The 27,662-nt window shown below is 38.9% G+C and overlaps 1 pseudogene; it reads left to right on the top strand.

Moving 5' to 3' along the window:
• The first annotated feature begins 605 nt into the window (after window positions 1–605).
• Window positions 606–26,380, top strand: LOC114032116 (annotated as a pseudogene).
• Window positions 26,381–27,662: the final 1,282 nt, after the last annotated feature.

Genomic DNA, 27,662 nt, shown 5'->3' with positions numbered 1-27,662 from the left:
CGGCTCCAGCACTGAGCTTGGACAGCTCCGAGACTCAGGAAGGGCGGGGACGGGGCCAGGGGGAGGGGCTGTCTCAGCCGTGAGACTTCTCCAGCCCCCAGGCACCGCCCCTGTCCCTTGTCAGTCCCCTTCTGGATCCCTCCTCTGACTCACATAGAAACCCAGCTCCGCCTGCTAAGTGAGCCGCTGGGGACCAACACACCTCCCAGTCCCCTCGAGTCCCTTTGGACCTCTTAAAACCTACCCTGCCAAGAAGATGCAGAACCCTCAAGGGATAGACAGAGACTTCCCACAATCTTCTTCACCTAACCCACCCCGTGGTACCACATACCCAGTCCTTCTTGGCCACTCGGGTCAATTTTCTCCCAAAATTTGCGGTTGGTTTTCTTTCCTGGAACCAGTTAGTAAAGTCCCTAAGATGAAACTCACCCATGGGGAGGGGCAGGGGAGGGAGGAGGTGGAAGAGAACTAGAGCTCAAGAAATAGGAGGACATCAGGGGTTCCCTCTCCATATTGGGAGTCAGGTCTCTGGGCTTTGCCTCTGAATGGGTCTCTGTACTACCCCCAGTTCAAGCAAGTTAGCCCTTACAGAAGGAGAGGCCTGCATGGTGTTGGCGGTGGAGTGGGAAGAAGATGGAAAATGAAAATCTTGAGGTCTTGGCTCCAGGCTCAGCTTTGTCATAAACCAGGACAGGTTGAAAGTATGTTTCCCTTCCCCTCCAATCCTGTCACCTGGAACACCTAGGAGCTGCTGAGGCAAGATTAACAAGGATTCCTATTGTAAATGGGAATGTGATCCCTCTGCTGTCCCCTGTCCTATCCTGTCTGAGAGTTTGAAGGGAAATTTAGTGAAATCAGATCTAGGAAAAACTTGGGACACTGGAGAGTGAATAGGTGACCGTAAGCATTCCTCTCTCCTCAAGCAGATTTGTTATGTCTGTAAAAAGGACTAGGACCTTTGAGTGGCTTGGGGGTTGGCAGAGCCCTCTAAAGGTCAATCTATCCATCTGCTCATCAGTGCTGTCCTTACAGACCCCAAATAAAAGTATTTAAGGCTCTCTAGAAAGAATATTATACAGATTCTCTCTCTTCCACCCCCAGTCTTCATTCTGTAGTCTCATGCCAGAGCTCTGTAGCTCTGACCACTTGGGAAATTCTTCTTATATGAGCACAGAAGGGGATGAGGATACTGGTACCCTACCAACAAAGTGCTTCCACATCTCTATGAGGAAAAGTGGTCCTGACACTATAAAAATAGGAGAGAATCTGACTTGTCCAAGGCTGGAGGGGGAGGTGGGGATAAGCAGGGAGGGAGAAAGGAAGGAATAGTCTTCCTGGAAGGGAGGAAGATGATTAAACCAGATGACCTCTGTCAGCCCTGAAAACCTAGGGGCACTGTGCTGTGAATTTTAGTTTACTGCAGCATGGCTGAGTGAGTTTCACATTGTCAGTGAGTGAGATGGATGGATATTTTAATTTTCAATTAGCAAATGCTTTGATCTTGAATAAGCTTCAAAGCAAACAGATGCTCTGACTGCAGTCATGAAGAGGAGAGGTGAAGCTGGAGAATCCTCAACTTCTAAGGTTGTCAGAGCCTTTTGGAGGTCATTCATTCCCTTTCTCTGCCTCCAGACAGGACCATCCTCAACTGAATCAGATACATGGGAGGAAAAGAGAAAGAGTTGTCTCTTTCAAAGAGAGACAGCTTAGAGAAAAGAACATTGGACTGGAAAGCAGGAGACCTGAGTTCTAGTTATGGTAGGGCCACTAACCTGCTGCACGATCATGAGCAAGTCACTTCTTTTCTCTGTGCCTCAGTTTACTCATATGGAAAATAAGGGGATTGGATCAGATCAACTCTGTGGTACTGTATGGTTCTGACATTCTAAAAGTTTTAAAACTCCCCAAGGAAAATGTCATAGTTTCACTGGAAGAGTCTATGTTTCACAACCTAATTGTAGGGAAGTTCTTCCTGATGCCTGACCTAAATCTTCTGTGCAATTCTAGTATTTCTCACTGGAAAAATTGGGAAGGAGAGTGATAGTATAGAAAATGAGATAGAAGGAAGCAGAAGAATGTGACTCACTCAAATAAAGAAAGGGGATTGGGTAGCCAAGGAGAGAAGGGAGTAGATGATCAACTAACTCTTCTGGGCACTCAGGATAAGTTCTAAGATCTGCACACTTGGATGATGTGAAATCAGGGTTGGGGAGGATGGGAATGTCAGAAACTATCCAGCACACTGCTTTGCCCATAAGAGATCCTAAATAAATGCTTATTGAATTAGATGAATCTGAAGTGTCTCTTTACCCAGTCTCCAAGCCCTACTTCTATGGCATGCCCTGGAGGCATCTGCCCCTCTTTCCCTGTCCTAGTTCCACCAAGGGAAGGGAATATAGATGAGATAATTCACTTTTTGTGTTGGGAATTGGACTCTGTTATGAATATTGTATCAGGCTGAGTGGAGCTGTCTGGAAATGAAGACAATGCAGAAGAGCATAAATACTAGAATAATGATAAATGCAAACTTCTGGAATAAATTATGTCCTCTCTCTGGGCTTATTTCTTGGGAGAAGGTTAAGGTTGGAAGTAAAGGATTAGTGGCAGTGGATAGATAGTGAATGACCTTGGGTCTATCTCTCTCTGGGCTAGGGCATCATCATCATCATCATCATCATCATAATACTTATAGGACTTTGGAAGGGGGGATGCCTTATAAATCTTAAAGTACTATGGAAATGTGAGCTATTAATATTCATAGCATCATATGATTTATATTAGGAAGGAATATTACTATTACTACTACTACTACTACCACCACCACCACCACCATCTCAGGATTCTCATCCTTTTTGATTGAGTTTCAGATAGAGATAGTACAAGGACAAGCTGTTATCCTGCAGTAAGGTCCCTTCTGACTCTAAATCTATGATCTTGTGATTATTCTTTTATATGCCATGTTCTGTGGACTATTAAACAGGTGGATAAAAATGAATAATTTTTGTATTTTAATAAGATTATTAGGTTTTAAGTTTATTTTTTCTAGACTTACTATAAGTATCTTCAGGTAAATTTCATTAGCAGACAGGATGATATATTGGACACTTTCTTCATTGTATTGATACACAGTTTTAACTTCTCCCCCTAGGTCTCTATATTTTGAAAGCTTTTTATTCTGTGAAATTTGGAAACTATGAGTACTTGAACAGTCAGCATTATTATAATATTCATCTTAAATTTTTATGGATATGTGATTGATACATTGTGTGATTGTGGGCAAAAGTTTTGTCTGTAATGATGCTCCAGTTCCAGTACAATTTATTTGACAAATTCCATAGACTATATTGGAGTTTGCATTTGTAGAAAAGGAATTTACTGTCAGTTTTTAAAGGATAACAAGCTTCTGGTACATAATCCTAGCTACCTGATTGTGTATTTCTAGGTAACTGGTAGATGCTAAATTTTTACAACCTGCAGTTACATGTTTCACAGTTTCTGCCACTTCATTGTAAAATCTGCCTTGATCAATAAGTCTTGGCTCCTTAAGGATGACCTTCCCATAATTTCTAGTGGTGATGACCTGATTCTGAACCTTGATCACAACCTCATTTTCTTTTCTTTTTTTTTCTCTCTCTCCTTTCCTTTCTCTTTTCCTTTCAAGACTGGGCCTCCCTGTCTCACCCAGGCTGGAAGTACAGATACCACTTACAGGCCAATCCCACTACAGATCAATATGGAAGCTCCTCCTCTATTTCCAACTTGGGTCACTTTGCTTTTTCTTAGACAACCAGTGCCCCTTCCACCTCCTATGGGTTCACTATATTAATGCCAAACTTAGCGTGGATGTCCAATTAGGACAGCCCACTACAGCACAGAACTCCCCTCTCTGGTAGTTGAGATTACAGACATGTGTCACCATACCTAGCTCCTTCATTAGTATAATCACTAGGTATCTAGGCATAGACCAACATTTCACACTGTATACCAAGATAAGGTCAAAATTGGTACTTGATTTAGACATAAAGGGTGATACCATAAACAAATCAGGAGAGCAAGCAATAGTTTACCTATCAGATCTATGGAAAAGGGAAGAATTTATGACCCAACAAGAGATAGAGAATATTATAAAATGCAAAATGAATAATTTTTATTACATTAAATTAAAAAAATTTTGCACAAACAAAACCAATGGAACCAAGATTAGAAGGAAAACAGAAAGCTGGGAAACAATCTTTATAGTCAGTGTTTCTGATAAAGGTCTTATTTCTCAAATATGTAGAGAGCTGAGTCAAATTTGTAAGAATACAAGTCATTCTCCAATTGATAAATGGTCAAAGGATATGAACAGGGAGTTTTTGGATGAAGAAATTAAAACTATCTGTAGTCACGTAAAAAATGCTCTAAATCACAGGGAAATGCAAATTATAATAACTCTGAGGTACCACCTCACACCTGTCAGATTGGCTAATATGACAAAAAAAGAAAATGATAAATGTTGGAGAGGATGTGGGAAAATTGGGGCACTAATGTACTGTTGGTTGAGTTGTGAATTGATCCAACCATTTTGGAGAGCAATTTGGAACTATGCCCAAAGGGCTATAAAACTGTGCATACATACCCTTTGATACAGCAATACCACTTCTAGGTCTGTAACCCAAAGAGATGATTAAAAAATGAAAAAAGACCCACATGTACAAAAATATTTATATCAGCTCTTTTTGTGGTGGCAAAGAATTGGAAACTGAAGGGATACCCATCAATTGGGGAATGGCTGAACAAATAGTGGTATATGAATGTAATACGAATAGCACTATTGTGCTATAAAAATGATGAGCAAGCAGATTTCAGAAAAACCTGGGAAGACTTACATGAACTGATGCTGAGTGAAGTAAGCAGAACCAGGGCAACATTATACATAGTAACAGCAACATTGTGTGATGATTAACTATAAGAGACTTAGCACTTCTCAGCAACATAATGATCCAAGACAATTCCGAAAGACTCCTGATGGAAAATGCTATCCACGTCCAAATAAAGAACTATGGAGTCTGAATGCAGATGGAAGCATACTATTTTCACTTTTTTTTTGTTTTTTCTTTCTCATGGTTTTTCCCTTTTGTTCTGATTCTTCTTTCAAAACATGGTTAATGTGGAAATATGTTTAATCTGTAACAGATTGCTTACTGCCTTGGGTAGGGGGGAGGGGAGGAAGGAAGGGAGAAAAATTTGGAATTCAAATCTTATAAACATGAATGTTGAAAACTATCTTTAATATAATTGGAAATAATAAAATACTATTGAGTGGGGAAAAATATAATCACTAGTTTCATAGGCTCTGTCCAGAGATAAAGCACTTTCAGTTGCATTTGGCAAATACAGTCATGAATATACATTGTTAGCCTTTCACATTACTTTGTGAAATGATGTCTGTTCCAAAATGATTTCTGTAAATTTTTAACTTGTTTATAGGGAGCTCTGAGAATATCTCTCAATTCTCATCCTCTTTTTGGTGAGGAAGTATGAATCTTTCTAAAACTAACTTGATGTACCCTGTATATTGTTAACGTCCCATGAGTTTTTCTTTGGCCGCCTTTTAGATCTGTTGTCCCTTTCACTGGGAAAAAATTATATGTCAAGATTAGCATTGCATAGGTGTTATTTGCTCCAGATGTTTTCTTCCTGTAAAGCGTTGGCTTCAAGATATCAGTCAATCTTTTACCATACTAAGTCTGTTACTTAACACTTGCTAACCTTATGCTTGATGAGACTTGCCAAGAACAAGGTATTTGCCATGTTCATGTTTTGGTTCAATTTTACCCTCAGATTAAAGTTAAGAGTCTCTATTCTCTCTTGATGCATATGAATACTTACAGAGTCCAAATAACATTCTTTAAAATTTTTTTTGAATTTAATAAATACCAAACAAGATGAACACTTCCATATACAAAGCTGGATAGAAAAAAGAGGATTGTACATGCAGCCATGAATCTCTGTTACATTCATCTGGCTTCTCCCTCCAAGTATACAATGAATTCAATGTTTTATTTTCAAAGCTGTCCTGCTTTGTATATGTTTCATACTCATCTTTCTTCTATTCTCTTCTGTGCATTTAAAAACACTTCAATGACTTATTTTCCTCCTTTTTTTTCTTTTTGGTAACCCTATCACTAGTTTTCCTTGATTTTCCCAAGTCTTTCCAACCCAACAAAAGAAAGAAAAATAAAACCTTTGAATCAAATACACACAGTCAAACAAAATAAATCTCTACATTGGCTATATTTGAAAATGCATGTCTTATTCTGCACTGTGAGTTCACCACCTCTCTGTTAGGAGGTAGGAGCATGTTTCATCATTTTGGAATCATCGTGGTCATTTTATGAACACAATTCTTTAGTTTTTCAAATTTTTTTTCTTTACACTTAGGTTATAGTATCATTTGTTCTCCTAGCTCTACTCACTTCACTCTATAGCAGTTCCTACAAGTCTTCCCAGGTTTCCCTGAACTCTCCCTTTCATAATTTCTTATAGTATAATAATATTCCTCTGAATTCATATACCACAATTTATTCTACCTTTTCTCAATTGCTAGGCCTCCCCTTAGTTTCTGGTTCTTTGCCACTATGAAAAGAACAGCTGTACTTTTATATACATAGTCTCTCTCTCTCCCTCCCTCTCCCTCCCTCTCCCTCTCCCTACTTCTCTCTGTCTCTCGGTCTCTCTCTGTCTCTCTGCCTCTCTGTCTCTCTCTGTCTCTCTCTCTCCCCCCCTCCCCCTCTCCCTCTCTCTTTCCCTCTTCCTCTCCCTCTTCTTTTCCCTCTTCCTCTCCTTTTCTTCTTGGGAATATAGACCTAGTAGTAGTACTAATGGATTAAAGGGTATGCATAGTTTAGTGACTTTTGGGATATAGCTTCTAATTGCTTTACAGAATGACTGAACCAATTGATAAGTGTACAAACAGTATACAGGTGTGCCTATTTTCCCAACTCTTCCAAAAATTGTCATTTTTGACAATCTGAGGAATTTGAGGTGGAGTCTCAGGTTTATTTAAAGTTGCATTTCTCTAGTGATTTGGGGAAAAATTTTCATGTGGCTATTGATAGCTTTGATTTCTTCCTTTAAAAAGTGCATACTTGTATCATTTGATCATTTATCTATTAGGAAATTAATGTTGTGCTAATATATTTGAATAGGTTTCTTACATATCTTGGGTACCAGACCTTTATCAGGGAACTTGCTCAAAAGATTTTTTTCCTTAACCATTTCTCTTCTAATTTTAATCTATTTGGTTTGTGTAAAACCTTTCCAATTTTATGCAAAGTATTCATTTTATCATCTATGATCCTCTATATCCCTTCTTCGGTAGTGAATTTTTAGTCTATCTATAGTTGTGATAGATGTTTCCTTCCTTGTTCCTCTAATTTGTTTAGGATTAATCTTTCCTTTCTAAGTCACTTACCTATTTGTGACTTGCTGTATTATGAGATGTTAGTCTAAACCATGTTCATGCCAGATTGCTGTACAGTTTTTCCAGTTTTTATCAAATGGTGAATCCTTTCCCCAGTAGTGTGGTCTTCTGGTTTATTGAACACCATCCTGTGTTTTTCTTTTGTATGTTGTGTACCTCTTCAGTTCCACTAATTTATTTCTTCATTAACCAGCATTAAATAGTTTTGATGATTACTGATTTGTAGTATAGTTTGAGATTTGATATATTTTGACTACTTCTCTTCTGTTTCCCCCCCATTATTTCCCTTAAAATTCTTGACATTTTATTACTCTAGATGAATTTTGTTATTATTTTTTTATATAATGATACTTAATATGTAATATATAATGATATTTAACATATAGTGATATTCTGATTGGTATGACACTGAATAAGTGAATTGTTTAGGCAACATTGCCACTTTTGTTATATTGACGTGACTCAATCATGAGCAATTAATGCTTTCCCAATTATTCAAGTCTGCCTTCATTTCCATAAAGAGTGTTGTATAGTTGTATTCTTATAGTTTTTGTGTGTGCCTTTGGGAAAACTCCCTAAAATTTATTTTGAATGAAACTCATCCAAATGACATTTAGATATTATTGAAGAAAGTTTCCATGAGATGAAGTATCTGTTAAATGTGCTTTTTAGTGGAGCCATATAATTTGATTTCATCCATGTACATTAAATGATTAATATGATCTTTTGGTGCAACTCCTTCTTTACCTGGAAAGTCATAGTCATTTGTATTTAAGAATGATGAGAATATATTAAAATCTGGGCAGAAGCATTGTAGATTCAAATTGTATGTTTGGAAGATGCCAGGTTTTATACCAATTGTTCTTGTTGTTGATGGTATGTTTTCAACAGAGAACAGTTTGTTATGTGGGCATTAAATACTCTAGCACTTTCACTATGTTGTTCATATATTTGTAGTGAATGATTAAGCCATGAATATGGAATTGAGGAGAAGAAGGATTTCATCATGATGATGATAATGATGATGATGATGATGATGATGATGATGATATACCTACAGAAGGTCAGAGAGGCTCATAAGCAATCTTGAGAATTTACTCTGAGGAAAAATAATAGACATGCTTATTTGCAGAGTTTTTGTGGTACAGTGGAAAGAGTGCTGGCTCTGGAGTAAGAAAAACAGAGTTTAAATTCCAGCTCTACTACTTAGTAACTATGTGACCTTGGCCAAGTCATGTCTATGTAGGCCTCAATTTCCTGGACTCTATAAAATGAAACTACTGAGCTAACTCCTTTTTGAGCTCTACTCCAGCTCTGCAGTTCAGATCCCAATAAGGAATCAGGAAAAAATGGTAGCTGAATTTAACAAAGAATTCTCTTTTGGGGGAAGGGAGGGAAATGTCCTACACTTTAAAAAAAAACAACCATACTTTATTATTCTGGATTTTCTAACTCTTTATTTTATGGGAATGGGTCAGAACTTCAGATCCAGAACCTAAATATTTTGTCTCATCCTCCTCTCTCCAGTGGATGGAGTGCCAAGCCTGGAATCAGGAAGAGTCATCTTCCTGAGTTCAAATCTGGCCTCAGACACTTACTAGCTGTGTGACCCTAGGCAAGGCACTTAACCCTGTTTGCTTCAGTTTCCTTATCTGTAAAATGAGCTGGAGAAGGGAGTGGCAAACCACTCCAATGTCTTGGCCAAGAAAACCCCAAATGGGGGTCACAAAGAGTTGGACATGACTAAAAAATGACTGAACACCACCTCTCTCCAGCTTTTCTCCCTTCACTGGTGGGATCAGTCATTTGTACACATTAGGCAGGATCTGAAAATTGGATCCCCCTGCATTTGAAAATTGTGCCTTCTGCGTATAACATAGAGTCTACTGGAGACTTACAGCCATTAATGTAATTCATACAATTTGATTTATCACAAAATAAATACCCATGGACCACAGCAAGTAGAATTTTCTGTCACTAAAAAATGCATATTTTAAAAAGTACTATTAAAATGTGTGCTTTGTTGCACCTACATCCTATACACCCCTCCTCTTGCATGTTGTACCTAAACAGTGGCTTACTTTTCTTACCTTGAGCCCCATCTGAGGTAACAATCAGCTGGTATTGGGAAAAGTGAGAGCACTTCTCTCCTGGAGAATGGAATCTTTTATTTTATTTTTCTCAAGTGCAAGGACCCTGGGAGAGGTGCAATTCATAGTAATAGCTGTTGCTGTGAGATCTGTAAATTCTCCTCTAACCCACACAGCCTTTGATGCCAAAATCATCCAACATGGGCTGAAGCAGCTGCTCCGCCTGATAGGGGACTGGACTGTTATTAAAGGGACAGAAATACCTACAACCTCCTCTTGCCTCCTCCAGGTAGTCTGTCATTTGCCTCTCAGGCCAGAAGACTGAGCACAGCAGCGCTCCTGTACTAGATGCTGGAGATGAAAAGATGAAAAGCAAAATTGCCCTCAAACAGTTTCTATTCTAATAGAGAAGATGAGTGAACAAATAAATAGAATACAAAATAGAACATGACACGGGCAAAGGCAAGATCCAGAAAAAAGTGCTAAAGAAATAAGAAGAGGAAGGGAACTCTTCCAGCTGGAAGCATTAGGAAAAACTTTGTGGAGTAGGTGGATCTTGAAGGAAGAGAGTTTCCAATAGGCAAAGAATGTGGAGGGTGTGTGTTTCAGGCAGAGGTAGATCATAGTCAAAAGTGCAGGAGTAGGAGCGGGCAAAACAAGATATGAACATGTAAAAGTCCAGTGTGAAATAAAAGGAAGGGTAGAAAGGCAAATTCAAACCAGATTCTGGAAGACTTTGGAAACCAGGCTAAGGAATCCATATTTTCTTCTCTTGGCAATGGTGAGCCATAGGACATTTTTGATCAGGAGAGTGTTGTGGTCAGACATGTTTACAGGGAAGATATGGAAGCCAATGTAGTGAAATTCTTCTGCCCTCCCCTCTCTACCCTCTTGTCTTCTCTCTTTCCACTTATGGTCCCCACTTCCACTCCAATGAAATGGATATTTCTGTGTGCTCTTTGCATCCTGTCAATTCAGAACATCCACAATACAGGCGTGCCCTGATTTAGCAAATCCTGTTACACAGAAATCCGAAGTTACAAAACAAATAAATAGAGAGTGATTATTCACGTCACAAAAAAGCCTTTGCAAAATGGTTTATTTAACCACTTAATGGAGGGATGTCATGGAAATGTAATGCTTAAATGTTGGTAACCATTGCTAGTTGAAAATCAATTAGAAAACAAAACTGCTTAAAATTATAGTGATAAGTCAGTCAGAAAATTATTCATTTTAGGAAGATTTTATTTCCATATAGCATGTTCAGCAGTGAGATATACCCCAGTGTGGTGGATGGAGAACTGGTCTTAGAGTCAGGAATACTTTCATTCAAGTCTCTTTTCTGATCTTTCAGTGTCCCAGGTTACAAGTTGTAGACAAGATAGGAATTAACATTGGTAGAGGAATTTCCTTACCCAGAACTTTCTAAAGGAAAGAAATCACAGGTCTATTCAATTTTTTTCCCAGGAATATAAACTGGACATGAAGAGAAGTTTATTCATCTCAATGCTGTTTTAGGTTTCTGATGTTTACAACTCTTTTCTCCTAAGCACACTTCATATGAAATCTCACATACTTTCCCCACATCGTAGTGAGTCAATGAGTCTTAGAAGCTGACCTGGAAATTTCTTTATCAGTTCACTAACTTAACTCTTAGTTAATGCCAAGTTGGAGTAAAGTATTTAGGAAGGGAGAAAGAGACAAGTATTTATTAAGTGCCTACTATGTTCCAAGCATGCAACAAGCACTTTAGAAATGTTAACTGATTTGATCCTCAAAACAACCCTGTGAGGGATTTTCAATTGAGGAAACTGAGATACTTTAAGTGACTTGTCCAAGGTCACAACTAATAAGTATCTGAAGCTGGATTTGAACCCCCTGACTCCTGGCTCAGCACCCCATTTACTGCATCACTTACCTGCTAGGATTTAGGATTCACCAGAATAACCACTCCTTAGCACACCTTCTACAACAAAAATTAACCAAGGTTATATAAGCACCAAGGCTCCCTAGCCTTATAACTCTTGGGTGAATAAAAAAAAAAAAACAAGTAAATCCTATATTGATACTACCCCAGAAAAGTAGGTGGTACTTTTAACAGTACAGACAAATTAGCATAATTTCAGTTGCAGATTGATCAAAGATAAGAATCCCAGTCAAGGGAAAGGAAGCATCGTGTCCTGGAAAGAGAACTGGATTTGGAACAGGAGGACTTATCCTGGTTCTGTCACTCATCTGTATGACCTTGGACAAGTCCCCTAACTTCTATGGGCCTTGGTTCCCTCTTTTGTAAAATCAGGAGATTGGACTAGAGGACCTCTAAGTTTCCTTCTGGTTCTAAGTCTATAATCTTAAGTTCTAAAAATAAAAATTCAAAAACTTGCCTAGAGAGAAGGCATCAAAGAGATAAAGAAAAGTCATGCTGGCATATATATATAGATAGATAGATAGATAGATAGATGTATATGTGTATATATATATGTGTGTGTATATATATATATGGATTTTGGTTACAATGGCATGTAGGAGAGGGAAACTCCCAATTTTGGTGTATGGTTATATGCATGCCCATTCACAAGAAGCATGGGAATGGAAATGATAAGTAAACAACCACTTGCTAAAGAATCCATAAGTGAAGCTTCCATATGAAGGATCATAAGGACTGGGGAACATACCTATGCTCTCTACCCTGGCTCCAGAGAAATGGCAGAAGGGCCAATCCTATGGTAGTTTCTATGACCCCACCTTTTCACCAAAATTTTAGTAATTCACCAATACTCCATTGGATCTGTGATTTCTATAATGTAGGCATTAATTGCAATGATTCAGGTCAAAGTCCATCCCATGTCTACCCATCCTGAAAAAGTTTTATGCATGTACTCCCATAAATCAACCATAGTTGGATATCTACCATGTAGCATACCTCAGGCTTTCTTCTTATTTCCTTGACATTGCTTGGATACTAAAGAATGGAGCACTTTAGGCTCTCCATTAGTTATCTCTTGTTCTTGCTATATAATTGGTGCATCATTTTTATCCCAATCACAGTTTCCCCATTCACAGGATAGAATCCTGTACAAGCCCTTTTCCCACATAATTCCTTATTTGTAATGTGTTATCTTTTATTTATGCCCAGCATATGTCTCTGTGTTGTTCTTTGTGTCATACTCAATTTCAATTCTTCAAAATGAGGTTTAATAATAGTCATTTAAAAGGATCAGCCAAAAAAATTACCTTTCAGTTCCCTGGTTATACAGAAGCCTCAGAGATTCTTGAGATTTCTATTTAGGATTTCCAAATAATTTAGTACCAATCTTTCAGCACTGCAACTTAAGCTAATGATGGAATTCAGGGCTTATTGTCTCTATTTCAAAGATAAATTAAAATTCAAAGAGGTTAAACAACTTGCTGAACATCACATAGCAGTATTGTAACAGAGTGGACACTTCATCTCCTGACACTAGTGACTAGACAGTAGATCACTTCAAAGTGTTCCAGGAGAGCAATTTGGAAATATGCCCAAAGGGCTATGCAACTGTGCATATTCTTTGACACTGCAATACCTCTGCTATGTCTGTATGCCAAAGATGTTTTAAAAAACCAAAAAAGTATCTATTTGTACAAAAACATTTATTGCAGCTCTTTTTGCGGTACCTAAGAATTGGAAATTGAGGAGATGTCCATCAGTTGGGGAATGGCTGAACAAGTTGTGGTATATGATTGTGGTGGAATATTATTGTGCTATAAGAAACGAGGAGCAGGCAGATTTCAGAAAAACCTGGAAGAACTTACATGAACTGATACAAAGTGAATTGAGCAGAACCAGGAAAACATTGCACATGGTAACAGCAATATTGTAAGATGAAGAATTATGAATGACTTAGCTATTCTCAGCAATTCTATGATCTAAGACATTCCCAAAGGACTCATGATGAAAAATGCTATCTGCCTTCAGAGAAACAACTGATGTTCTCTGAATACAGGACTAAAGCACACTATTTTTCTCTTCCATCCTTCCTTTCTTTCTTTTTCTTTCTTTCTTTCTTTCTTGTCTTCTTGCACAAAATGACTAAGATGTAAATGTTTTACATTATTATGTAAATATCATTCACATGATTGCACATATATAACCTGTATTAGATTGCTTACCATCTGAGGGAGGGGGGAGAGGAGGAAGAGACAGAATTTGGAACTCAAAACTTAAAAAAAATAATGAATGTTAAAATTTCTTTTTATGTGTAATTGGGGGGATATAAAATATTATTTTTTAAACAGTGTACCAGGACTATTAGTAGACTACAAGGTCAAAGAGTCAAAATTGTAATATGGCAGCCAAAAAAAATCTAATTGAATCCTAGGTTGTATTAAAAGGAGCACAGTGTCCAGGACTAGAGTCAGTCCTCTTGCTGCACTCTACCCTGGTCAAACCATATATGGGTGCCACATTTTAGGAAAGACTTTAATGTGTTGATGAACATCCAGAGGACAACCACCCAGGTAGTGAAAGGCCTGAATATTATGCCATATAAGAATTGCCTGAAGTAACTAAGGATTTTTAACTTGGTTAAGAGAAGACTTAGTAGGGATCATGATGTTGAAGCAGCAAGGCACCCTGAGAGAGAGCTAGGAGGTGCTATGTATGAAGCAAATAAATCACTACCACCACCACCACCGCTTCCACTATCTCCCCTCAGATCCTGAAGGAGAGCATCCAGGACCCTGAACGCAAAGAATTGGGAGTACTAATGACCACCCAGCCTTTCAACTGGGGAAACAACCATTGTTGAGATGCTACTTGGCAACTGCTTCTGTGGTACTATAGCTATTAAAAGATGCAGAAGTGAAAGTTCTCACTACAATAGTCGTTGGCACTGTCAAATGGTTCACTATCAGATATAGATATGATTTCATCAGTGGAAATGACATTAAAGAAGAGGTATTACCATCTTCTTTGTTGCTATACTCTAAGTATCATGGGAATTTTCCATCTGACTTCCAGCTGAAATTGTTTATATGTGCTGTCTCCCATTAGAATATGAGGTCCTGGAGAGCAAAAACTGCCTTGCTTTTCTATTCGTAATCCCAGCACTTACCCCTATGGTTTCCAAATAGAAAGTGCATAATAGGTGCCTTGTCATTTGAATAAGTTCATTGCTGGATAATTTCTTTCAAGTATTTGACCAAACATCTTCTGCCTGACCCTGTAGGCAGAATGAGGAGCAGTAGGTAGAAGGTGTAAAAAGACTATAACACTCTATTAACTTATTTAGGCTTTTGATAGGAAAGTAACCTGGAGTCTCATTTTCAAATCTCCAAAACATTTGTATATAATACACACACATGTATATGTATATGTGTATGTATATATACACATACACACATATACCTATGTGCATACACACATTACACACACATATGTATGCACACACACACATGCACACACATATCCCTGGAAAGTATACTGCCAAAGTAAGTGAACTTATACTTTTCTGAGTTGTACACATAGAGGATGATGTTGATGCACACATTGCCAGAGCCAGCTCAGTGTTTGGGAGACTCCAAAAGAAAGTGTGGGAGAGAAGAGGTATTAGGCTGCCTACCAAACTGAAGGTCCACAGAGCCGTTATGCTAACCTTATTGTTGCAAGCCTGTGAAACCTAGACAGTCTACCAGTGCCATGCTGGGAAACTGAATTGCTTCTATTTGAATTGTGTTAAGAAGATTCTGAAGATCACCTGGCAGGATAAAGTACCAGACACTGAGTTCCTTTCTCAAGCTGAACTGCCAAGGATTCAAACTCTACCACAAAAAGCACAGCTCTGATGGGCTGGCCACATTGTTTGAATGGCAAAAGTACATTTGCCTAAAAGACTATTTTACAGAGAACTCACACAGGGCAAGTGCTCATGTGGAGGTTAGAAGAAGGGATACAAGGACACTCTCAAGGTGTCTGAAGAGCTTTAGAGTCGATTGTGAGACATGGAAGATGCTGGCACAGGACCTCCAGCATGGTGTGCCCATGTCAAAGAAGGCTTTATAAGCAAAACGTAATTGCAGGAGCTAAAAAGAAATGTGAGATGTGCAAATTTAGAGCCATCTACACTCCAAATGTTCATATGAACTAAATAGTCCACAAATGTGCCTGACCTGTGGTAGAGCTTTCTCAGCTTAGCCACGATCAGACACACTTAACTTTGACCCCAACATAGTGATGTCATTTTGGTCCTTTTAGAGAATGAAGGACAACAACTAACCTACCACATATACATATACATATACATATACATCTATATCTATCTACCTACATATACATATATATGTATATAATATGATAAGCATTGAGCAAATTGTAAAACCCATAGTTTTTTCCTACCTAATATAGAGATGAATTTAGGTTTGATGTAAGGAAAAACTTTCTAACAATTTCCAAGCAGGTGACTTAAGCCTAAGAACCAGTCTCTCACTGTCTGTACCTGGCAATTTCCAATTTCTACTGGGTTCTGCTCCAGGACCATTTCTACTGCCAGGGCTGAAAGACTGGGACACCCTCCCCCATCAGTCTTCTTTTTTCCCCCATTTAATAGTATTTTATTTTTTCCAATTACCTGTAAAAATAGTTTTCAACATTCACTTTTATAAGATTTTGAGTTCCAAATTCTTTTTCTCCCTCCATTTCTTCCCTCCCCTCTCCCCAAAAAGGCAAGCAATCTGATATAGGCTATACATGTACAATCATATTAAACATATTTCCACATTAATTTTGTTGTGAAAGAAAAATCAGAACAAAATAAAGCATGAGAAAGAAAAAAAAACAAAAAATAGAGAGAAAATAGTATGTTTTGATCTCCATTCAGAGTCCATAGTTCTTTCTCTGGATGTGATAGCATTTTTGTCATGAGTCTTTTGGAACTGTCTTAGATCATTGTACTGCTGAGAAGAACTAAGTCTATCAAAGTTGGTTATTGCACCATGTGGCTATTACTGTGTATAATGTTCTCCTGGTTCTGCTCACTTCACTCAGCATCAGACCATACAAGTCTTTCCAGGTTTTTCTGAAGTCTGCCTGTTCATCATTTCTTATAACACAATAGTATTCCATTACATTCATATACCACAACTTGTTCAGCCATTCCCCAATTGATGGGCATTCCCTCAATTTTCAAGTCTTTGCCACTACAAAAAGAGCTGCTATAAATATTTTTTGCACATGTGAGTTCTTTTCCTTTTTTTATGATGTTTTTGGGATACAGACCTAGTAGTGTTATTGCTAGATCATAGAAGGATATGCACAGTTTTATAGCTCTTTGGACATAGTTCCAAATTGCTTTCCAGAATGGTTGGATCAGTTCACTACTCCACCAACAACGCATTAGTGTCCCAATTTTTCCACATCTCCAATATTTATCATTTTCCTTTTTTGTCATATTAGCCAATCAGATAGGTATAAGGTGGTACCTCAGAGTTGTTTTAATTTACATTTCTCTAATTAATAGTGATTTAGATTATTTTTTCATATGACTACAGATAGCTTTAATTTCTTCATCTGAAAACTGCCTGTTCATATCCTTTGACCATTTGTCAATTGGGAATAACTTGTATTCTTATAAATTTCACTCAGTTCTCTATGTAATTTGAGAAATGAGGCCTTTATCAGAAACACTGTCAGTAAAAATTGTTTCCCAGATTTCTGTTTTTCTTTTAATCTTGGTTGTATTGGTTTTGTTTGTGCAAAAACTTTTTAAATTTAATGTAAACAACATTATCCATTTTGCATTTCATAAAGTTCTCTATCTCTTGTTTGGTTATAAATTCTTCCCTTCTCTATAGATCTAACAGGTAAACTATTCCTTGCTCTCCTAATTTGCTTATGGTATCACCCTTCATGTCTCAATCATGTACCTATTTTGACCTGATCTTGGTATATGGTATGAGATGTTGGTCTATGTCTAGTTTCTGCCATACTATTTTCTAGTTTTCCCAGCAGTTTTTGTCCCCATCAGACTTCTTTATGGTCCTTCCCTAAGGCCATCTCCAGATATGCCCAGATCTTTGCTTGCCTCAAAATTCTGTGGGGCCTTGCCCCAGATCCATCTCCAGCACAAGGCTACCTTCCAAGGACAAGACGTTTTCCATTTCCTGATGCCCAGGACCTTCTCTAAGGAAAGCAAAGCACTCTTGCTTCCTAACTGAACTCTCATCCCTTTGCCTCCTTCAAGGTGGACCATTTTCTGAGACCTCACAGGACATAACATCACTTCCTGCCATGAAGTCAGACCTGAAGGATAATTAAATGTCTCCTTCAAGACTTCTCTTTATTCAATGATACTCTGCCCAAACTCTTTCCTCAATGGTTAGTAGTGATTCTGAACCCTTAGCTACATATGTACCAACCCTGTTCTCCATTCCCTATTTTTCCCCACCTCAATTGTACCCCTCCCCCAGTCCAGATCTGCCTACTTTTCCCACTGCATCCTTATTGCAAGAGTCCTTTCCCTGTCCTTCCATCTCCTATATACTCTGTATATATTGTAGATATAACCTAGTTATCTACACATCATCTCCTTGATTAGAATGTGAGATCCTTCAGGGCAAGGTCTGTTACTGCCTTTCTTTGCATCCCCAGTACTCAGCACAATTCCTGGCACATAGAAAGCATTTAATAAATGCCTGTTGACTTTAAACTTGTTGACCTATATTGATCCTCCAGTCCACTAAAAGCCCCTAATATTTTTCACATGAACTGTTTTCAAGTCACATCTCCCCCATCCTCTAGTCACATGATTGCTTTTTGGAATCCAAATGTTTAACCTTATATTAATCCCTACTGAATTCTACCTTCTAAGGGTGGAACCATTGTTTTTTACCTGTTGGGATTGTTTTGGACCCTGATTCTGTTGTCCAACATGCTAGGTATCTCTTCCACATTTGTGTCACCTGCAGCCATGGATATATTGTAAGGAAATGCTAGATTTTAAAAGCAGAATTCCTGAATTCAAACTCTGGTTCTGCTACTAGTTCCCTTATTATCTGTGTAACCTTGAATAAATCTTTTCCATCTCTCTAAGCCCTAGTTTGCTCACCTGTGTAAGGTAGAGGGAGTTAGGCCAAATGGCCTCAAAGGTTTCCTCCAGTTCTAAATCTGTAATCCTAGAAATCTGAATGTAATTTATTCCTTTGTCCATAGGAAACTTCAGTCAAGGTTTAAGTTATTCCAATTGCTGCTTCTCTTTGGTGCAGAACTGGAATTCTCCAATTCAGAATCCACTTAACCATATTACCACCAAGCCCACATTTGTCCCTCTTTTCTACAAAGATATCATGAGAGACATTGTCAAATGCCTTGCTGAAATCTGAGTGCACTGTATCTTTGTTATTCCCCTGATCATCAGCCTACCTTGTAAAAAGGGAAAAAAAGGAAATGAGGTTAGTCTGGCATGACCTATTTTTGATGAATTCATGCTGGCTCTTAGTAATCACCACTTGCCTTTCTACATGCCCTCACACTATCCCTTTAATAATATGTCCTAGAATTTTTGCCAGGAATTGAAATCAAGCTCACTGATATATAGTTTGAAAATGATTCCTTCTTTTTGAAAACTGGCACAACATTTTTTCAGTTCTAGTTCTATGGCCCCTTTGAGTCCTCCATGATTTTTCCAAAATCATCGACAGCAATCACATCTGCAACTTCTTTCAGTTCCCTGGGATGCCATTTATCTGGATCTGGTAACTTGAACCCATCAAGGGCAGCTGCTGGGTGCTATCTTACCCTCTCCTCATATCTATTGAGCTTTATTTTCCTCTTAAGCATTTTTTTTCCTTCTTTTGCAGTCTGATGATTGCACTCCTTGGTAGAGAAAGCAGATGCAAAACAGTAAAGTAGCTTTGCCTTCTCCCTGTCATCCTTGCCCAATCCACCCAAACAAAAGTTCTATATTTGCTTTGAGTTCCTTTTGCTCCCAATACAGCTTTACACAAATTCTTTTTTGTTCTGCTGGGCATTTGTCACCAGTTCATCCTGAGATTTAGCACTCCTAACATTATTCTCATAGAGCCAGCCATTCTTTTGTATTCCTCTGCAGTTATATGTCTTGGCTTTTATTTTCTGTATGCATCTTTTTAAAAAATCTTACCTTGGTCTATGAGTTTCCTGTGCAACCATGACAGCCCCTTTAAGAGTCACACAAACACACACACACACACACACACACACACACACACACTTTTTTATCCTTCTTAGAATAATGTGTTTGTGTTTTCAGTATTTAATTCTTGGAAGTATCACATTCCTTTTGAACCAATTTCCCCTTTAGAATTTCAGTCCTTGTTGTCCTACCTCTGAACACTGTAAAATCTGTTCTCCCTAACTATAAGGTGCATATCAGCTCATGTCAAACTTTCCCCAACTTATATCCCACAACTAAGGTTGAATGGTCATTTCTTCCCAAGTTTGCCATGATTTCTACTTTAACAACCAGTTCTGAATAGTGAGGTCCAGAACAAACAGTCCTCTGATCTTTTCATCTGCCTCTTTGAGAACGTAATTATAACAAAGAATGAAATACATAATGAAATGAGGGTTTTATCATCTGCTCAGCTTTTGGCAGAAAGAGAGACCCCATAGATGTCTGGATAGTTCTGGGAAGTTGTCCCTTGCTACTGACCTCATGCTTCTGTGAGGGTTTGTGGTCCACTTCCCAAATTCACATCCATTTCCAGGTCATTCATAGTGAACTTCCACAAACATTATTGTTTTTGCTTTTGCCTTCATTGACCTTTAGTGAAAACTCTACCATGCTTCTCCCTTCCCTCCAGTTTGTGAAATTTCTCATGAACGTAGCATTTTTTCATACCAATCTACCCCATTACTCTTGCTATTTGATCTCTTCTTTTTGAATAAGGTATCTCTTAATCAATGATGGTGTCTTGGAGAGTCAGGAAGATCTGGGTTCAAGTACCTAGCCTGACACATCCGGCTGGGTAACACTGGACAAATCCCTTAACTTCTCAGTGCCTTCAGACAATTCTCTGAGACCCTAAGACACAGAGAAGGTGGCTATCTGCATGGGTGGAGGGAGATTTCTCATGGAAGCTTCCTAAAACAATGCTATCATAGTGCTAGATCAAAATACCTGTACATAACTAGAGTCTAATCATGAGACTCATCCCATCAGGGGTCAATGATACTTATGAGGTTGAATTTTCCTCCATGCATTAACATCTCTATTATAGCTTATATATTCTATAAAAATGGGGTTAATGCTAGCACCTACCTCCCAGGGTTGTTGTAAGGATCAAGTAAGATTTTATTTTAAAAATTCTTTGCAAACTTTAAAAGTATATACACATGTATGTATATGTGTATATATATATATATATATATATAAATTAACAGGAGCAATGGGGTAGATTGGTATGAAAAATGCTGTATACATATATATACACATTCATACACATACACACATAATGTATATAATATAGAATAATATACAATATAACATATGATATATATTAGCTATTATTATTATTCTGCATTTATTTATGGAAACCTGAGACTATGAGTTTTATTATTGTCCTTCCTTCTTGAATAGTGTTTCCTATGAGCTGCTTGTCTTCTTTAGTAATATTTTTCTTCCAGTGTTGTACCTTGTACTCTCGGTAGCATCTGGCTTGGGGAATAAATGTGTATGCTTTTATCCCCACCCCCTTCACTTTCAATTTAAATCCCCTTTTATCCAGCCACTCAAATAGAAACACAGCACCTAATGTAGGGATGGGCCCTAAGCAAGCTAGAATATCCTAGTCTATTTTAGACTAAGGTCTTTAAGCTGGAATCCTGGGTGCTGGGCATCCCCTACTTCCCTATATACTCATTAAAACTCAGACAGCCAGTCAGAGCTGATCTCCCAGGAAGAGAACAGGATGATCACCCTCAGACATTCCCATCCCTTTGCCCTAGTTGCTCAGTTCTTTTCTCAGGAGCAGAGCTCAGAGCTTCAAGGACATTAACCTTTCTTGTTTCATCCCATTCTCTTGTAAGAGGACTGAGGACCAAACTGTGGGAAAGGGGAGATATCCTAGGGGAGGAATAACTGTCTTCCAGGGATCCTTCTGGATTGAACCCTAGGTGTGTGTGTGTATGTGTGTGTGTGTGTGTGTGTGTGTGTGTGTGTGTGTGTAATTGGGGGTCAGAGGAGTCTGATCAGAGATAAAATTTTTGGGACCTTGGAAATTAGGAGAAAAAAAATAGTTATTGTTCTAATCTGCCCATAGGGTCTATGTCTAAAAATGCCTGTAAATGCATATATGTGTGTTCACATGCGCACACACACACACACACACACACACACACACACACATTGCCTAGCTTTTTCCAATCACTTGTAAAATGGCCATCATTGGGCCCAGGCTTTGAAGATATCTTTTTTCCAAGGTTCTTCCCTCACAGACACTGACTCCAAAGCCTTCATGGCCCTACTGTGCCATTGTGTTATACAGAGGATTCTCACTAAGTGACAGATGAGGACAGGAGATAATGGAGAGCTAGAAAACCCTCTCTTGTGTTTTTAAAACTATGAGTGAGATGACCAAAAACTACATAACCAAGAAAATATAAAGACTGACTCTGACTCTGACGTGATTAAAGTCCAGCAAGCAAAGGCTGGATGATTACTTTGCTGGAAAACCTCCCTCATGTTTTTAGAGAGGGAGAACCCATAACCTCCTGAGATGGCCCATTCCTCCTTTGGTTAGAGTTAACAGTTCAGAATTTTTCATTTGGAACTTAAATTTTTAAAAAATGAATGTTTTTTCTTTTTTAAAAAATTAATTTATTTTTAGTTTTCAACATTCACTTCCTTAAGCTTTTGAGTTTTAAATTTTCTCCCCCTCCCAATAGGAGGAACCATAAGAAAGAAGAAATAAAGAACAACAGAAGAAAATAAAGGGCAAATAGTATGCTTCGATCTGCATTCAGACTCCATAGCTCTTTCTTTGGATGTGGATAGTATTTTCCATCATGAACCTTTTGGAGATGTCTTAGATCCTTGCATTGTTGAGAAGAGCTAAGTCTATCAAAGTTAGTCATCGCACAATGTGGCTGTTACTGTTTACAACATTCTCCTGGTTCTGCTCACTTCACTCAGCATCAGACCATACAAGTGTTGTAAATCACTGAATATCTCTGAGCCTCAATTTCATCATCTGTAAAATGGAGATAATACTAACACCCTAGTTCATAGAGTCACAATGCTCAAATGAAATAGTGTATATAAAGTATTTTGTGGGTGTTAAAGTGCCATATAAACAAAAGTTATTATATATTAATGTTATGTGTAAGATATATGCGTGCAAAGAAGATAGGTATGTCCATATGGGTCACCTAAATTTATAGACTTGCCCTGAGGGTGACATGGATCTCTGGAATCTGGCCCACTTCCACAGAAAGGAGGGCAGTGGTCAGTGCCTGTACTGACAGTAAGCTAGCTGGGAAGTGAAAAGGGGTGAGGAGAAGGCCCAGGAGTGTCACGAGGATAGGTGTTCTTTTTTCCAGTTTCTGAGAGCAACATGAGACTAGAATTATATGTGTGTGTAGATGGGTGATAGATAGATAGATAGATAGATAGATAGATAGATAGATAGATAGATAGATAGATAGATAGATAGATAGATAGATGCTCTATTGAATATATATGGTCTAGGGACATGATTTTAGGGGTTCAGTTGGAAAGTTATTTCCCTGGTCACTCACAAGGGGGGGCATCCCTTAGCTTAGATTCACCAATTTAGCCATTACTACCAAGAATAACTAGTAAACCTACTTATCCAAACAAAACAGCAAACAGACATCAGAGAAGCTAGGTATGTTGTTGTTGTTCAGTATGACTCTGTGGACCATATTGTCCAAGGGGGTTTTTTGGCAAAGATATTGGAGTGGTTTGCCATTTCCCTCTTCAGCGAATTAAGGCAAACAGAAGTTGGGGTGGGAACGGAGGCAGAATAGACAGCAGCCCACAATTGGAAAAGGGACCTGGGAGCAGGTTTGGAGATGTAACTGACAGTGAATTTGCATTGCCTTTCTCCCAAGACAAGTTAGAATAAAAGTATCACAAAATGTCAGAGCTGTACCAGTTGTTTTACAGGTAGGGAAATCAATGCTCAGAGAAAGTGAAATGACTTTGTTAACAGAGCTAGTTAGTGATGAAACAGGATTTGAACCCAGGCTTTCTGCATTTGAATGCAAAACTCTTTTCATTACATCAGACTCCTAGACTCAGAAAGCTCATCTGCTTAAGTAGAATGGAAGCAGGCCTTATTAGCCCAAGAAACTTTGCCAGCCTCTAAGGCTAGATTAGAGGTATTAAGTAAGATTAAGACTACAGATGGAATTCCCATGCTCTGTAAAGTGACAAGTCTGCTCTGTCAATTAGTTTTACTTTACTTACTTTCATTCCTTTAAATGCTAGTAAAAACTTAAAAATTAAGTTAAAATTTAAATTTAAAAATTAAAAATAAAATTTAAAAAAAATTTTAAATTACTGTCATAAATGATCAGGGTGCTGGGAGTGGGAAAAGAGGATTTCTACACTATGGCCAGCAGATCGAGGGGCACTAAAGCATTTAGGGCAGTAATGGCCAATTAAACAACAGCATAAATGATGAAAGAGAAAGAATCCCCAAGGTGGGCCAGAGTCTTGTCATTCTCCTTCCTGCCTGGGGTACCATTTCCTTACAAGTCCCTTTACAAAAGACCTACTTTTGGGAAGGGAGAGGTGGAGAGGACCCTGAGAAGAGGAAATATTTGGGAACCCTTCCAGGAGTGAGGAAAGGGATCTGACTTAAGAAACCCTTCCTGCACAGTTCCTGAAATTAATCAATTAGCTATTAATGTGGGTTAATACCTCTGGAAGAGTTTAGGTGGGGCTGAGATTCTTATAATCTAGCCATTGCTTAGGTTCTCATAATCGAGCCACTGCTTACTCATGTTCAGACTCCTTAAGAGTCTGCCCAATATGACAATGTTCTAATAAACCTTGTCTTTGACTGAGAGAAGGCTTGGGCTGAATTCTTTCAGGCAGAACCCATGTGTTGTGATTTTGGGGTCCCAGCACCCCTGAACCCCTATACTGCATCATACCCATCTGTGAAAGGTTATGACCTGCATTTGATTCTGAAAAGGGAGGAGCAGCAGGAAAGAAAGAAGAGTCCTTGATCTGTGAATGTCTTGGTTCTCAGCTCTGCTAGGGAGCAGTTACTAATGTATGAACAAGCCTCAGGTTCCAGTAAGAACCAGGAATTCACATCTTGAAGGAAGAAGGGGCTTCAGGGTTCCAGGCATATATAAAAGGATTGGGATAAGGCAGACTCGGAGATTTCCTACGTGTGCAGTAAGCAGAGAAAAAGGCTTAGGTTGAAGAAAACATCTCAGAAGAAAGAAGGAAACAAGGCCTCTTCCCTAGAGCTAATGGAATACCTCCAGAAAGAGCTCATCTGCTCCGTCTGCAGGGGCTACTTCACAAACCCAATGACCGTTGAGTGCAGCCACAGTTTTTGCCACAGTTGTCTCAGAAGCTGGCAGGAAGCCTCAACCTCTTTTTCCTGTCCAGAGTGCAGGGGTGTCTCTCAGCTAAGGGATCTCAAAGCCAATGTTCGACTTGGGAAACTGGCAGCCATTGCCTAGAAACTAAGACCTCATTGTTTGCAGGACCCTGAAGAACATGGCGAGTGTGAGGTACATCAGAAAGTGTGCAAGCTGTTCTGTGAGGATGACCAGAGCCCAGTCTGTGTGTTCTGTTCTCAGTCCCAGAAGCATGAGGCTCACAAGCTCTGTCAAATAAATAAGGCTGCTGAGAACTTCAGGGAGAAACTCCAAGAAACTGTGACTAATTTGTGGAGGAAAACCGACAACATTGTTCAACAAACGGCCAATGACAAGATTAAGTTTGCATTGATGAAGGAAGAAATAGAAATTCAAAAGAAGAGTATTTTGTCTGAATTCCAGAGAATGAAACAATTCCTAAGTGAAGAGAAGGATGCATATCTATCATATGTCCAAACACAGGGGATGGCCATTTTAGAAGGCCTGAACAAGAGAATTAGTGGATTGTCCCACCAGGATCAAGAATTAAGGATGGGAACCACAGAGTTAGAGGAGGAGTGTAAGAAACCAGATCTGGATTTGCTCCAGGATATGAAAGGAGTCTTAAACAGGAATGCATTTGTGCTGCACAAGGAAACAGAACCCTTCCATATATACATGACTAGCCTTCCCATCTCTGGAGCTATGGGATGGATTTTCAATTTTAAAGTGAACATCACTCTGGATTGCAACACAGCTGATCCTGGTCTCATCATATCTGAGGATTTGAAGAGTGTGAAATATGGAGGTATCCAGAAGGAAGTACTTGACAATGATTTTGCACAAGTTCTTGGTACTCAGTCCCTTATTTCAGGGAGATATTACTGGGAGATGGAGGTGCCAAATAATACTATCTAGGGTGTTGGCATCTGTAAAAAATCAAAAGAGTCTCAAGACTTCTTTGTGCTTAGGACTGTACAAGTACTCAGTTCCTACCACCTTTATGCCACAGCCCAGCATAATCTTTATTCCCAAGTCCATGTAAAATACCACCAGGTCAGTGTGCCCAACTTAAAGGTGAGAATTTTCCTTGACTATGAACATGGAGAGATATCATTTTATCACATGAAAAATAAATATCTAATTTATACTTTCCCTATCACTTCATTCTCAGGACCCCTCATGCCCTTTTTCTGTCTTTCTAAGAAAGTCCTGACAAATGATTGCTCTTTTACAATCTGCCCCTAATGGAGAGAAATATACATTATTGGACAAATGGACTTCAGGCACTATATTACCCCAATTCCTGAGTGCTCTGCTGTATGAAAATAATTGTACCTACTTGCCCTGCTACAGAGAATAACTTTTCCTACTTCATTTTTGTATATGTTTTCTCTAGACCCAGTAGAATGTAAGCTATGTCATATTGGGAATTGTTTCATTATGCTGTTTGTATACCCAGTGCCTAGAATGTTGCTGAGGTTTAATAAATGCTAATTGAATTGGAAAAAAAGAGTTTAGGTGGAAATACCATTAGCTCTCCACTTCAGATTGCTTTCCTTGGACAAGTCACATCTCCTGAATGGGCCTATTTTCTTCATCTGTAAGATGAAAGGATTTGATTAGATCTCTAAGGTGCCTCCCAGTTAAAAATGCTATGAATCTACCTAGCAGAGGTACTCTGAGGGAAAGGGGATTTTAACAGGGCTGGGAGGAGAGGAAGAGGAGGAGAGAAAGGTAATTTTGAAACATGAACTACAATGGTAGAGGGAAGATCTGGGGATGGGGGTGAAGTGTGTGTGTGCTTTGGACAGTCATTGGGCAACCAGAGGGGTGGAGAAGAGCACCAGGAGGTATGACACTTGGAATAAAGGGAAACTAGAGGAGGAAACTGAAAATGAGGTGGGAGGCCAGAAAGGGAAGTAGAGAGGAGAAGGTGGTCAGAGAGGGAGATGAGAGTCAGCTGATGAACTTTGACTACTTTGCATTGCTTAACAACTTTGCCTATGGTTGGTCCTGCTCTTTCCCCTTCTTCCAGAAAAAAAGAGGGGAAAAACTCTAGGCACCAGCTAGGACCAGATCTTATTTAATATTTGGTCTACAGACACACACACACACACACACACACACACACACACACACACTGCCCTGCTGGGTGGTATACGCTGATGGATGATGAGGGGGTGATCAAGTATTTTTGGATGTGCTGAGCATATGTGCAGTTTAGCAGGGACTATGATGGAAACCAACCTCCTCCATGAGCTAGGCTCCTCCTTCCTGTGGCAAATATCTTGCTAAATGGCCAGCTCTCAGTCCCTCCTCCTGCTTCTCCTCCTTAAGGTTCCTGGCAACCTTTCCCAGAGGGCACTCTCCCAGATGCTGCTGCCTGGCCCAGAATCTGAGAGCTACTTGGGCTCTGGGGAGCCTGTTAGACAATGCTTTAATTACCTATAGGCAATATCATTTGTTTAAAACCATGACAACCTTAAGTACAGTTTTGGGCTAAATCATGGCTCAGCCAGACAGCTAG

The sequence above is a fragment of the Vombatus ursinus genome, unplaced genomic scaffold (genome assembly GCF_900497805.2).
Source record: "Vombatus ursinus unplaced genomic scaffold, bare-nosed wombat genome assembly UNPS02015398.1, whole genome shotgun sequence".
Lineage (NCBI taxonomy): Eukaryota > Metazoa > Chordata > Mammalia > Diprotodontia > Vombatidae > Vombatus > Vombatus ursinus.
Note: the sequence above shows the minus strand (reverse complement) of the source record. Positions and strands in the feature narration are given on the sequence as shown.